Source organism: Phaenicophaeus curvirostris, chromosome Z (assembly GCF_032191515.1).
Source record: "Phaenicophaeus curvirostris isolate KB17595 chromosome Z, BPBGC_Pcur_1.0, whole genome shotgun sequence".
Taxonomy (NCBI): domain Eukaryota; kingdom Metazoa; phylum Chordata; class Aves; order Cuculiformes; family Cuculidae; genus Phaenicophaeus; species Phaenicophaeus curvirostris.
The window spans coordinates 39,723,881-39,738,402 of record NC_091431.1 but is presented as its reverse complement, the minus strand read 5'-3'; the positions used below and the strand labels follow the sequence as shown (position 1 = coordinate 39,738,402).

The window sequence follows — 14,522 nt, the reverse complement described above, 5'->3', positions numbered from 1 at the left end:
CCTTGGAGGCTTTCAGACCCCAGCTGAGTAAAGCCCCAAGCAACCTGTTCTGATCTCACAGCTGACTCCACTTTGGTCAAAAGGTTGGGCTAGAAACCTCCTGAGGCCCCCCTTCCACCTGAATTAGCCTATCATTCCTGGGCTACTGCATGATTCAAATGCCAGCTTAGAGTAATATGTTCATTAACCTGACCCTTGTCTCTGCTTCCAAAGTACACCTTGTGATTATGGAGCATAACAATTTAGGCATGCACCTTGCAGGGTCACCATATCTGGTCTAGCACAGCTGTACAGACTTTCCATGTCTCAAAGCAGCTGTTATTTCAGAAAGCACAGATGTCCCTGGAAAAAACACAGTGCCTGCCCCACATAAAAAACACTGCACACTTCAAACATACTTTTTCGGGGGTAATCAACAGTACAAAATGCTCTGTGGCTCACCTGGCCACCTGTTTTCATGGTAAGGATATTTTTTACTTTTTCAACCTAGACATACAAATATACAAAGATGCTTCAAATCAACAAAACTTAAAATATATGGATGAAAATTTGGTGCAAAAAGTGGCACTGTTCTAAGCAACTATAAACTTAATAATTTCATAAAACCAAAAAAATTACTGTGACAGTTATATCCTGAACAGCTAGGAACAGCACTAGTGATATTAATAGTATGAAATAAAGTAATATAGTTCATTTTTCTCAACAGTTTTGAAATATTAGTCATCAATCCTACTGTATCTCACACTTCACAGGCTTATTCTGCTAAAAACAGCCCAGGACCTCTTGCTTTGTTTGATGCTACATCTTTGCAAAGAATATGCAAAGCAGAAAAGAGAGATGTATAACACATTTCACAGGATAGAGGAAAGGAAGCATGCGATTATGCAAATGTGTTTGAAAACAAAAATAATAGTGGGCAGAATGAAGAATTACAGTCTATTCTAAACATATTTTCATCTGTGCAATGTTTCAATCTACACTGCAGTGTCTTGTATGTACACTGGTAAGGCAAGCAAACATAGTGTGACCTATTGTTAGAGAGTGAAACGGTAGCTTAACTGACTCTACTCAAACACATATACATACCTATACAAATTAACTAAAAAAATTGAAGTAACTTTCTTTGCCATAAGCACTTTGAATAACAGTTAGTACTGTTATTCTAAAGAATTAAATAACAGGGTAGTTTAAACAGATCTAAAACTGCACAACCCTGTGCTGGTTTTCTCCTCAAATACTATCCAAAACTGTGTATCAATATTTGAAAGGATATCTCTTCTCCACACCCAATTTGTTCCTTTCAGACAGAATACACCACATTAAGCGCATTTTGTTTGAACATTCATTTTTACATCTCACTTCCTTCCTCTCTCCTCCAGGCTTCTTGACTGCTCTTTGCAAGGCTGTGAAACAATCCTCTGCTTTTAGCAGTTCATCTGCTTTCCCTCACTAGAAGACAAGCCCTACAACATCAAAAGCTTTACTATGGTAATCAACTCTGATGGCTTAAATTAATTAAGACATCACAGTAAAAAAAAACACACAAAGATCTTATTCTCATGGAAATCGTTATGCTTATTTAAGAACAAATAAAAGAATATGCAGAATGCACAAGGCTTGATATACACAAAACTTTCTCATTAATTTTTTCCTGATACAGAGGTTAACTTAAAAAACAAAGCTCCAGACAGCAATTCTTCAGCCAAGTTAGTCCTTTAGAGTACTAAAACCATGCTTCAAGGTTCTGCCTCTCCCCATCCTATTTATACTGGCAAGCCTCCGGCTGGCAAACTCATTAAGGAACAAAGCAGTTGTGCAGCCCTATTCAGTAACATCGAAATCCCAACTAGGACACTGTGCTTACTTTTGGGTGCGGCTCCTCGGGAAGGACTGAAATGAGGTGGTGAGAGTCCAAGGAACAATAGTAAGACTAATCATCAGCGAACACGCAGATGGACACAGCCACTCTAATCATTCACTTGCCAGTACAACATCTGGGAGCCCACAGGCAAGGTGGCTGGATGCAGCTTCTGAGACATCTTTCTCTAGTGGATACATGCTTCTAGAGCGTCTAAGAGTTGGGCTTGCAAGACTTAACATTCCCTGGTGTAAGGTTTGCATGCTATATTACATTATTGAAATATTTTATTTTGAGGAAAATGCTGGAGCCTGCTTGAGACCTCAGCTGGGATGTTCCTGCCTAGCTATATTTCTCTATTTTCCCTGACACAGGGCTTGGTTGTTGTTTTCTTGTTTTTTGGGGTTTTTTTTTTATATATAATGCCAACCGTTTTGTTTTTTTTTTCATTTTCTATCAAGTCTTTAGAGTCTTACTCACTAGCACCCTCTCCCCTCACACCCTGAACATTAAACTAACAGATTAGTAATTTCAATAGAAAGACAGGACAACCGATACCCACGCTTCCAAGTAACTGAAGCAGTAATAGCTATTCACCTTTCAAGACTAAAAGATAAGTCAACTATACTTTTGCAACACACCAGCATAAAAAAACCCTTTGCTGTACAAAACTGTCATCTGTTAATGACTTAGAAAAACAAGCCAAGCATCTTGGATCAACACATAAAACTAAGCACAGATTTTATATTCTCTCTGGAACCACCTGAGAAAAGGTTTCAAAAGGAAGGTTAAGATGCCAAAAAGATTACATTTACCTTCATGACATACTACAAGAAAATATGCATCAAAACAACTCTCTCTGTGTGTGGCTATTCTGACTTCCAGGACTCTAGTGAGTCACTAAGCGAGTGCCATTAATATTACCCTCCGTGCTTTAAAGTAATTTATTTATCCCCAAACCCATGCTAAATATTTATATTTGCTCAAGACATCACCATAGATTAAATCAACTCTTTACCGTTGTTTAGCTAAGAGATGAGCTAGTACACGCCTGCACATTTATTTGCATAACTTTAGCAGAATATTGAGTTCATTGCAGAAGTCCCTCTTCTTCTGAAAGCCTGCTGTACATCATCAAGCTTTCAGCAAACGTGCATGTGCTTCAGAGATCCAAAAGAACTAGTTCTGATTTCAATGTATTACTTTATTAAGAACAGCTTCTTAAAACCTTTTTAAAACATAGCTGAAAGAATGAACATTATAGCTACCACATTACAAGAGTCTGTAATTTTAAACTAATGGCCAGTTCTAGCTGTAGTAACTTGACCGGTACCTTGTGACGAATGACAGCTTTTGAGTGTCTCTGTCTACTTGCTGTGAGATGCTTTAGGCTTGATGCAGATCTGTGCTCCCAGTCCCACTCACAAGGAGATGGCAGTGCAGTAGTTTGCTCCCTGAAAAATATAGTTTCATTTAAGTCATGTGTAATCATAAAAGAGTGACAGCGAAGCCTGGGACACTAAAGTTCTAGAGATAAAGAGGATATAATGTATTTTTTCCCTGGTTACTTTGGCATGCTTTAACTTCACTAGCAATCAAGACAAAACAGTGCTTGAAAAAGGAGATACTCAGCAATACTTACACTTGCAGCAACACTGCAAATTTCAATTCAAGCACTGATGCTAGTCAGGCATCTATGCAAACCTGCACAGAAGGCAACAACGCATTTTTGGCAAATCAAATTGTGTGCAGGCAGGAAGTAAGATTATATTCCCTTTGTTGCAATGGTCCTCTCCACATGACAACTCCGCTTTTTGTTTTAATTTGGTCTTAGTCTGTTAGCTTAGCTTGCACAAGATTGTGCAAAGTTAATCTAGTAAGAGTGTTGTATCTTGAGCATAACCTCAGTAAGAACACATAAATCACTCTCTTCACTCGCTAACTTAACAATTCCAGTTGTCAAATGACAGAAAAGAAACGATTTCCAATGTAATTTTCTATTCCTTTCCCTGTTCAACAGGCTTCAGCTACTACTCATTAGCTACTACATTAGGAAAAAATTTTTCACAGAAAGGGTCATTGGGCACTGGAACAGGCTGCCCAGGGAGGTGGTTGAGTCACCTTCCCTGGAGGTGTTTAAGGCACGGGTGGACGAGGTGCTAAGGGGCATGGTTTAGTGTTTGATAGGAATGGTTGGACGAGGTGCTAAGGGGCATGGTTTAGTGTCTGATAGGAATGGTTGGACTCGATGATCTGGTGGGTCTCTTCCAACCTGGTTATTCTATGATTCTATGATACTCTTCTGCACAGTCTGATAGCTTCCATTCAGCATTCCACCACCCCCTGTCCTAGTCTTTGATTACCCTACACAGGAGAACAGAAAATCAATGGTCTCACTAAGATGAAGGAAGAACTTTTGACAGAAATTGAAACAGAAGCCAGTAGTTAAGGTTTGTTGGTTGAGTTTTGTTTTGGTTTTAGGAGATCTTGATCATCTTAATTCCACTCAAAGACCACCTTTCCAAAGTGTCCCATCTTCTAAAGAAAGATATAGCCAGACTTCCCTAGAAAACTCTCTCATCCATACTTGTAACAGGCTTGGGGTTTTTTCCCCTCTCTGATATTTACGGGGTTTTGAAAGTTCTGATTAATACTTCATTAGCAATTTCTAGAAAGCAGGAGAGCCATAACAGACACTTAAATAATTCTGCATAACTCGACCGATTATTTACCTGAAATTTTATTGATATGTTGCACCCACATTTTCCTGAGTGCAATCACAATGAGGTTCCAGGTTCAAAAAAACCCACAAAAATTCTAAGATATTTTTTAAATGCATTTGCTCTCAGATTAACTTCGCATAAACTTAAAAAATGCAAACACCTGTCACACACCATACTGTGACACCACAAGGTCATTTACAGTCTCTGCTGATTCTTCCAACATAAAAGCAGCTTTCTAAAAGTAATAAAACTACTAGTTTAGATCAAGACACGATTTCTGAAGTTGCAGAACAAAAGGTTAATACTAAGTTTCCATGACCACTAAAGAGCAGAAAAGAGCTACACAGTGCGTTATGAATAAACATCAGCCTTATTGTTCCAGGCTGTGCACAGAACACTTCTATGGAGGCTGCAGCAAAGTTACACAAGCAAACTAAACCTCAGCTACCTCTGTTGTCATAATTTTGCCTCTGTGAGAAGACTTCAGAAGTCATAATGATCAGTCTGTCACAGAAATCACATCACTATTCAAAGAAAAAAAATGAGGTACAAAAACATACTTTATAATGCCTTTGATATGGAAATATAAATATATACCTCAGCAAAATATTGTACTTGTGTTTCCCTCTTTCTTTTGTGCCTTAATCTTGGGGTTTAATAATGATTTTCAGAACTTCCAAGTGATGGCACTCAAGCTGGCATCATGCTGCAATGCTACTTTTTATTTTAGGAAATGATTAAGAGCAATAAAGAAATTATTTGAGTTAAGAACACATATGAATTTCTGCAGAGGAGATGACATATGAGGACCTCTATATTCTACATTCAGTATCAGGTTTTGTAAACTGTCTCATTATGTTTTTTTCCTCCCTACACACACAGACTTCTAAAACAACTTTTTTATGTGAACGTGACAGGAAGTCTAGAAGTTGAACGATAAGCTGATGTTAGCAAAGCGAGTAATTGATTTGCTTACTCCAGTTGTACAGAATAAACAGCCTACAGCTACAAAAAGAATAGTGCTTTTTTCTTCAATTCACAGTTCACTTTGCTGCAATTGCTGGTAACCAGCCTGAAGCTCCCTGAAAGTTTTAATGAAAACATATAAGGGATCCCTATTACTGTCCAACAACAACAACTTTTCTGCTTTTCTGAAGCTGTTGGAATGGCAAATCCAAATATAATCCAAATACATCTTAACCAGCTTGGAATTCCAAGGGCGTACAACAATTCCATCAAATAAACCTCTCCCTGAAATGAGATGCCCAATTAAGTATGCTGGAAATAAAAGCAAATATTAACGGAGTAGGTTTTTTGCACTTTGATACTGACTAACATTCTGTATTAGATGAAAGCCAAGCAGTCCCAGTTACAAACCAAAAAATAATGCATAAGTTTGTGAGGTTCATTTTTAGACAATTTGTTTCAGTCTGTGACTCTGGCCAAACCAACCTACTTGAAAACAAAGAGGAATTCTGAAAGAATGTACCACTACTTTCCAACACTGCTCTTCAAACTTTCAAGAGCAATCATGTATCATTTTATCAACATGTAAAGAGGGTTGCAAAATTCAAAGAGATTGGCATACAGATAACTTAAATTAAACAACCGAAGGAAGTCACTGTCCAGGACACTCCACTGTCCTGTGTCCAAGTACACTGTAGTAAGAATGCTTTTTAATGGGCAGATTTTTAATAAGAAGCTCTACAAGCACTCATTAACATGATACATGAAACTTAGGAACAACTTGAAGAATACTTGTGTTGATAAGAGGCTGGAGTCTGCTGGCATCGGCATGTTTTGTAGACTAGTTTTTGTGGTTTCAGTGATGCAATTAAAAAAAAAATCATACAGTGATCATACAATATTTTAATTGCTTTTACTGTTGCTACCACCATTAGAGGAAGTGTTCTTGTGGAAAAATTACATAATAAATTTGAGCTCAGTTCTGGCCAAACAGTCAGTTTTACTCCAAGCTTTTCTTTGAAGTCTTGCTTACACAAAACTACTCTGAACCAGCGCAAACATATTAATTGTTCTTGAATGAAAGCCTCTCATACTTTACACTCCCCTGCAATGTCTGAAACAAGGTGACAGCATTCTAATGCATAGAAAACAGAGGAGAGACTTAAAGACTCATACAAGGGGGAAGGTGGGAGAGAATGACAATCTGCCTTCACACACATCCCTTCAGTTTTTGAGGTAAACAGTTACAAACAGAAAGAAATCTCTGAAGCCTAATACTCAAGCTGTATGGTACAAGAAAGCACTCTGGACTGCTTCTGGCAAAACCAGAAAGCTTAGTACTTCACATTTTGAACATTAATAACCTTAATTGACTTACCTTCTAATAAACTAAAATTTTTCTTCAGGGAAATAGTATTCTTAAGTACGATGAACTCTTGCTTCTTAGCGGAGAAGCAAAGTTTCACACAGAGAAAAGCATTTCCACTTTTAGAAGCTGCTAGCTCTCCCATGGATAAAACTAAAATACATATACTTTTAAATAAAGGAGAAGGGGGAATGCAAACATACACACATTGTCTTAGTAGTAAGCAATTAACACAAAACAACCATTTAATTTTCTTTCAGATATGTATCCTTTTTGTTCTTCAGCAAAGTCCCAATTCAGAAGTAATGCCCTCTCCTACGTATTCTACTAGCCAAGGACATGAAGTACACAGAAACCTCAAATGAAGCCACAGTTTAACTACACCTACGGAAGATACAGCATTTGGAAGGTACAAAAAAAGATTACCTGTTTCATACATGACTCTCCTGCTTTCCATCAACAAGCTTTAAAACAGCGTGATTCAAGGTGAGCACAGGTTTCCCCATAGTTATTCTTTGCTTTTTAACACTTACCCTGGATGTTGCCATAGGTTTGCATGTCTACCCTCAGGAAGCAGCTCTCTCTTGTTAAGGGGAGTAATGCCTATTGCTGCTTCTAAAATAGTTATATACTTCTTGTACCGCATCCTGACTCTCTCAAGAGTTAAGTTATCATCCAGATGCTGCCACTGAAGTCATGCCTCTTCACTTAGCTGAGCTGCTGCTTTTCAAAACATGCTATAGTTTCAAGCACAAAAATAACGTTTTTTCCCCCTCTCCCAGGCTTGAAGAGTTAGCAGGAGAGAGAAACCAACGAAAAACTCCTACCGGATTCCCCTGAAACGTCACTGTTACATAATTCGATCTTTGAATAAGACACTAATGAAAATGATTGAAGAGACAATCACGGGCCTAAGCCTGGACGGATAATGCACACTCTCCAATTGACTAATCCTTTGCTAAATCTCTGCTGCCTATAATCTTTCAAGTACTAATGGAGCACTAGGTAACTTCTCTGTCAAATCCAGCCAGGGAATAAGAGAGATCTGCACAGAAAACTTGAGACTGTTTTAGACATAGTGACAGATAAAAATAGCTTTCCGTCAACTTTTCTTCTCAGCAGCAGAAAGCTCTGTACATCACAAGTGTTACAAGGGATTAATCTGATCTGTTCAGAAAAGGCATGAAGAAACACTTCCTTACGTGACTTGTACAGACTTAAGAAAGCTAGACTCCCATTACAATACCTACCAGTCATTCAAATGTGCCCCACACAATACCAGAAGCTACCTTCCATGTCAAAATTGTTCTAGCCATGAGGTAAGTAACTGTGCATGCCAAAGACCTCAGGTACTAAGAAGGTGGAGTCAGACATACATGTTGAAATCACAGTAACATTCTAGAAATGCTGTAACACTGTCAAACTGCAGTAATGATATACAACTGACTGCACAAAAACTAAGGAAATGCTGTCGTAATGCTACTTAAATACTAAGATAGTAAGAGCTGAATGTTTTATATATTATATTATATTATTATGCACTTATGTACATAGTATTAAGATGAATATGTAAATTACATACAATATAAAAATATATTCATATGTAAATAATATAAGATTAAAGTGTAAAAAGAACAGATAGGACAGGAATCCTGAAGACTTCAGCTACAACTCCAGCTATAAACTACATTTTAGTTATTCCCAACTATTACTAGACATATCTGTGTTTCTGTTGGAGTTACTTTGTATGGCATGCTACTTATTTAGAAATGCCAAGATGTAAGCCACAAGTTCTCACTAATACTGTAAAACATTCAGCTCTTAAGACAAAGATTTGTATACTCATTGCCAGGTCCTATGTTACTTACAGTCCTGTGCTACCTACATTTGGTGTTTAATATTCCGCCAGAATATTAGGTTATGTTAAGACACACTGAACTCTCTCAAGCTATTACTAAATAGTGGTCCATGGGACTGATCTTAGAAGAGTAAAAGAAAATAGAGCATTTTTTACATTCAGGGAGTACCACTGCAAACAACTGTCAAGAGGGAAAAATCTTGTTTTCATCTAACTAGTTGCATGCTGATATGTAAGGAATATGCCATCTGAAAATTGGTAATGTATTATGAAAATCAATTAATATATTAAAAACACAGAAATTAAATTAAGCACGGAATTACTTCTCCAGGTTTTAACTACAACTTCAAACATCTGTATACAAAGTATTAAGAAGCTTAGCAAAGAGAAGTACTACTTGAAGTCTCCAAGCACAGATAACGTCATTAAGCCCGCATGCATCCTGACTTCCAATAGCTTTTGCAGCTCTATTGCAGAGGCAGTACTGACTAGGAAAAACAAGATAACAGGCGGGCAGCCTTTCTGCTATTCCAGTTTTGAAGAACCTTCTGACTGCAGTAGTCCATGGCGATGTTAAATTGTACTTAAATGCAGAAACATTTTGATAAAATCCAGTCTTCCCTCAAAGCGAGTTTTGTTAGCAACACAATTTCTTCTAAGAAGGTTTAGGTACTCATCTCCTCCCCTCGACACTTTTTTTTAACCCTAAATTTTGCACCTATAGATCTAAGAAACAATTCTTACAAAAAATTCCTGAAAGTATTTTTCAAAGCCAGATTCCTATGCAAAGCCTAAAAAACACTTAGTGCAGCTCTGGTCCATCTATTGTACCTTCAGGCAAAGATAATTATTTCTGACTCCACAAGTCACAACTAGCCCCGTACAAAGAGAAGCCAAGCTCACACAATAGGCACAAATTACTCCCAAGTACTGCTTCTGGCTAAATGGCTCATGAAATCTTTGGATATATAAAGCAAATAAATGTGACTCATTGTTTATCAACTTCCTTCAACTTTATTTGAAAACAGAAATTCTGCTAGCAGATCCATTGTTAGTGATGGATGTCTTTTGCAGAGCAAACAAAAGGCCTAAAACATACCATCACCCATTGTTTCCTGTTGGGGAGTTTTACCATCCACTCCCCTTCTTTTGGCTTTGTATTTTTACAGGAGGAATGAATACTGAGTTTTACTGAAAAGAACACAGCGCAATTTTCCTAACTGGGAACACACAAGTGAACAAACATAATGTAATTAAGCTGTTAAGAAAAATATTTCTGTCAGCTTCAGGAACTCATGTTCTTCAGCCATATCCAAAAAAGATAACAGCAATAAACCGCCTCACAGTTCAGCTAGAAAGATTCTTGGCTTATTCACTATACTTGCATCCTCTGCTAACTTTCTCCCTATGCATCTCTCATATTAATTACTAATCAATTTACCAACAAAAAAAAAATCCAGTAACATGCATCCAAAGTCCACTACTCCTTTCTGTGCTTCCTTAGCTAAAGCAGAGGGGAAAAAGCTTCAGTCTTGGGGCAGTGATTGCAACCTGGCTGTAATTCTACAGATGACTTCTGCAAAAGCAGTTCTGAAGTTGGCTTATTTTCATTCACACATATAGGCTCAGCTGCAGTGGACGGTCTGTAAAATAAGACATATGCCAGGGAACAGGGAAAGAATGACAGAAGCTCTTTCCTGCATTAAAGAAACATTTATGAGATCAAAGCAAAAGCTTTCTTCTGCTCTAATCCTTGACAGATTAAAACAGAGTCATACTCCCTTAATTAGCTGTAGAGCACACTTCATGTAAAAACTGATGATAGAAGCAAGATGACATCTTCTGTCACTTCAGACCCAACTACAAAGGAGACAACCATCGCCGAACTTAGCCACAAATTACTTCCCATCTTTGGAAAGAGAAAAAACTCTTTTCTTTCTCATCTTTCAATAAAAATGTCTCTAACACCTACAGACCAAAGAATTCTCTCATGAAGGGTACGGGGAGGCAGATGAAGGAGAAGCGGGGTGGACAAAGATCGTTAGAGGTTATGGGGGGCATTGGGGAGGGATGGTTAAGATTTTGCACGTTGTTTCTAGTTGTTGTACGTTGTTCGTAGTTGTTGTACATTGTTCCTGCTCCTCAGCTCTCCTCTGCCCGAGCCAGCCACTCCCTCTATAAAGAGTCAGTTCTATTAAAGCAACGTTTATTCACTTCTTGTGTAGATTTGACATTATGTCAGAAAACAGATCATATTTATGCCTTGTAGGAACTTCAGCAAGTCAATACATTCAAAGCAAAGCATCTGGTGAACCAGAGTCTGTTCTGACAGTTGGAGGCAGCACCCATTCTACTTGTCTTAGAGAATCACAGATGCCTTAAAGATGGGAAAGCCCTCTAAGCTTATCCAATCCAACTATCAGCCCAGCACGACTGTGCCTGCTAAACCACATCCCCAACTGCCATGGTTTTTGAGCCTCTTCAAGGATGGAGATTCAACCACTACGCTGGGTGCTTCAACGCTCAAGCTGAGGCCTCGGTGACTGGCCTGGCAACACCAACACCAAGCACAAGAGAAGAGACTGAGGCACGGAAGCGGCAGTGACGTTGCAGTAGCCCCAGACACGTGTGCTGGGCCAAGCAACATGGGTGAGACAGCCCACAGCAACATCCCCAACGCAGGGGTTCTGTTGTCACCTAGCGACGGGTGGTCAACATCAGCCTTCGCTGCTTAGATACGGTAGTGAGTCCACTCGGTTGGACTGCAGCAGAGCAGCTTGCGAAGCTGGAGGCCCAGACTTGACCTCGTGTCTGACCTTGGTCCCAACAGAAGATTTCCCCAAACCCAACTATTGAAAGGCACCCAAAGCAGCCAGGAGACACACTTGCAGCAGCACAGGTGAGCTTTGTGGGGAAACATGGCCCCGAGGAGCTGGAAAGGTTTCCCTCCTGAGGGTCCTACACATTTCTTCCACTCCTGCCCAAGCCAGCCAGTTAGAGAGACCTCTCTTCCTTCTCTAGCCCAACACGTGCTGCCGTAGATGGAGGAGAGGTGGTTTGCACCCACCACCAGCTCCGCCAGCCCACTGCAGGCAGGATGCATGGCTGCGGAGGCAGCTGAGCGTTGTACCATCTGCCTAGACACCCGGGAGGCAGCTGCCTACGCGATGCCATGCCTCCACACCTTCTGTTTCAGCTGTATCCTGCAGTGGGCTCTCCAGAAGCCCGAATGCCCCCTCTGCAGAAGGCGGGTGGAATCCATCCTCCACTCTGTGCAGGCAGATGACCAATTCGAAGAACACGTCATCCAACCACCCAGGACACCACCAGCCGCTGTCCACCTGGCAGAGGGGGCTCAGGGGACCCCAGCCATCCCCAGACGCCATCGCCACCAAGCACCCCAGCCAGTAGCTAGTAACTTTTTGGCGCTCAGACCTCCTCAGCGCCACCTCCACCCGAGGATTTGGGCCTTCAGGTTCCGGCAGGACCCAGGTCTTCTCCGCCCCATACTGTCATGGCTCCAACAGGAATTGAGACAGATCCTTGGGGACGTCCACATGGAAACAAGGGAAGCCCAGAGCCTTGTGTTGTCCAGCCTGCGCTGCTTCGGCCCAGACGAGGAGGTCTTGAGCCACGTGCTGCATGATACTCTGCAACAACACACAAGAGACTTTGTGAACCGACTGATTCAAACAGTCAGGGTCCGGCTCCGCTGGGAGACTCAGCATTCTGAAAGAAGAGAAGCTGCCCATACTGCCCTGGAGCGGGAGGGCAGCCCCCCAGCTGCCCCCGGCCCCAGTGCCACCCGACTGCCTTCTCCTGCCCCTGCTCTAGCCACCTCCGGACCCAATGCCACCCGAGTAACTTCTCCTGCCCCTGCTCCAGCTCCCCCTGGCCCCAGTGCCACCCAAGCACCTTCTCCTGCCCCTGCTCTACCCGCCTCCGACCCCAGTGCCACCCAAGCACCTTCTCCTGCCCCTGCTCCAGCTGCCCCCAGCCCCAATGCCACCCGAGTGGCTTCTCCTGCCCCTGCTCCAGCTGCCCCCAGCCCCAGTGCCACCCGAGTGGCTTTTCCTGCCCCTGGTCCAGCTGCCTCCACCATCTCTAGCACCTCTGGGGCACGAGAGCCCCCCAGCTCCCCACCACCTGCCCTTTTTGGGGATTCCACCAGCTCTGCCCCCACTAACACCAATGGGGAGCAAGAGGAGATGCAGCAGCAACCGGAGGTGGCTGGGGCAGGGCCCTCCTTGGCCAGCACGGGCAGCCCACGCTCCACCACACAGCGTCGGCAAGCCCAGAAAAGAAGAGCCAGCAGCCCGGAGGCCACCGCACCACTGAATAAGAGACCACACAGTGAAGAGAAGTAGGAGAATGGCTAAGGAGCTGATGAACCCAGGACCCAGGGGGGCTGGCGGACGAAGGGTACTGGGATGTGGTCGAAGCCTACGGGGGTGTGGGGGGTGGTCGAAGCCTACAGGGGAGTGGGTGGACGAAGGGTACGGGGAGGCAGACAAAGATCGTTAGAGGTTCAGGGGGGCATTGGGGAGGGATGGTTAAGGTTTTGCATGTTGTTTCTAGTTCTTGTACACTGTTTGTAGTTCATGTACACTGTTCGTAGTTCTCGCACACTGTTCGTAGTTCTCGCACACTGTTCGTAGTTCTCGCACGTTGGTTTCTTGTTCTCGCACGTTGGTTTCTTGTTCTCGCAATAAAATTGTTAAAGGAAAGTTCCATTAAGTGGTGTCCAAGCAGCATTCCTTGAAGAGTAGCTCAAAGAACTTCTTTCCAAGCCTAAGGTCCCCTGATGTCATCACAGATCCCCCCTGCACCTCTTATTCCTAGAAACAGCTTCTAACCTGCTACAGCCCACTATATCCAACCTAAACCTCCCCTGGCATAACACGAGGCCAGGTCCTCCCATCCCTGTCACTTCACATGGGAGAAGAGCCCAGCACCTGCTTGGCTCCAACCTCCTCTCCAAGAGCTGCAGAGAGCAATGAGGTCTCCCCTCAGCACCCTCTTCTCCAGGCTAAACAACCCCAGGTCCCTCAGTCACTCCCACAACCCCTGGGCTCCAGACACTTCCCACCTCCATTCCCCTCCTCCAGACACACCCCAGCCCCTCAATGTCCTTCTTGGAGTGAGGGGCCCAAAACGGAACCCAGAAGCAGCCTGTCATAACAGTGGTAGCCTGGACCTCCAGCCAGGCTTTCGTGCACTCCTAAAAGTCCTGCAGGTGACGATTATCGTGCTGCTCTCTGAACTGCAAGGCTCCCTAGCAGCCCACGGTTCCTAGCTTTTGCTTAGTAAGCCTTTAGATGTGCATTTACAAGCTTGGTTATGCTTCATTTTCTTCATCACTCATCCTTCCAGGCTTTAAACAGAGTTTTGGGCTCAAATTCACTCAAAATGAAGACCAGTGTGTGCTGGAGAACCACGAGGCGCCGCAACCAGGAGTAACACCATCAAATCAAACTTTCTTCCAGTTTATCTTTCATTTATCAATACAGGTCAGTTAGCGGGTATAAATATTCACTATTAACAAAGCCCCAAAATAAGATGTAGTTAATCACAGAATGGTTTGGGTTGGAAGGGACATCTAAGCCCATCCAGTTCCAACCCTCTGCCATGGGCAAAGAAACAAAGGTCTCTTCCTACATGCTTTTTCTCACGTGAAGAGAGTAACTACAACAGTTGTTAACTTCCAGAACATACCTGCGTTTGGTTTAGGCCATAACGCTAAATAAAAAA

At 42.1% G+C, this 14,522-nt stretch overlaps 1 protein-coding gene across 3 annotated transcripts in view; it reads right to left on the bottom strand.

The window, feature by feature from the left end:
* Positions 1–14,522, bottom strand: part of TJP2 (tight junction protein 2) — a 70,357-nt gene that overhangs the window by 50,094 nt on the left and 5,741 nt on the right. The window contains exons 1-2 of one of the 3 annotated variants that reach the window (XM_069881193.1): positions 7,447–7,467; positions 3,192–3,312 (exon numbers count right to left, since the gene is read on the bottom strand). The gene's annotated coding sequence lies outside the window, so the exon portion shown is untranslated. Of the gene's footprint in view, positions 1–3,191; positions 3,313–7,446; positions 7,468–14,522 lie in introns of those variants that run through there. The other 2 variants (XM_069881194.1, XM_069881198.1) reach the window with 2 other exon arrangements.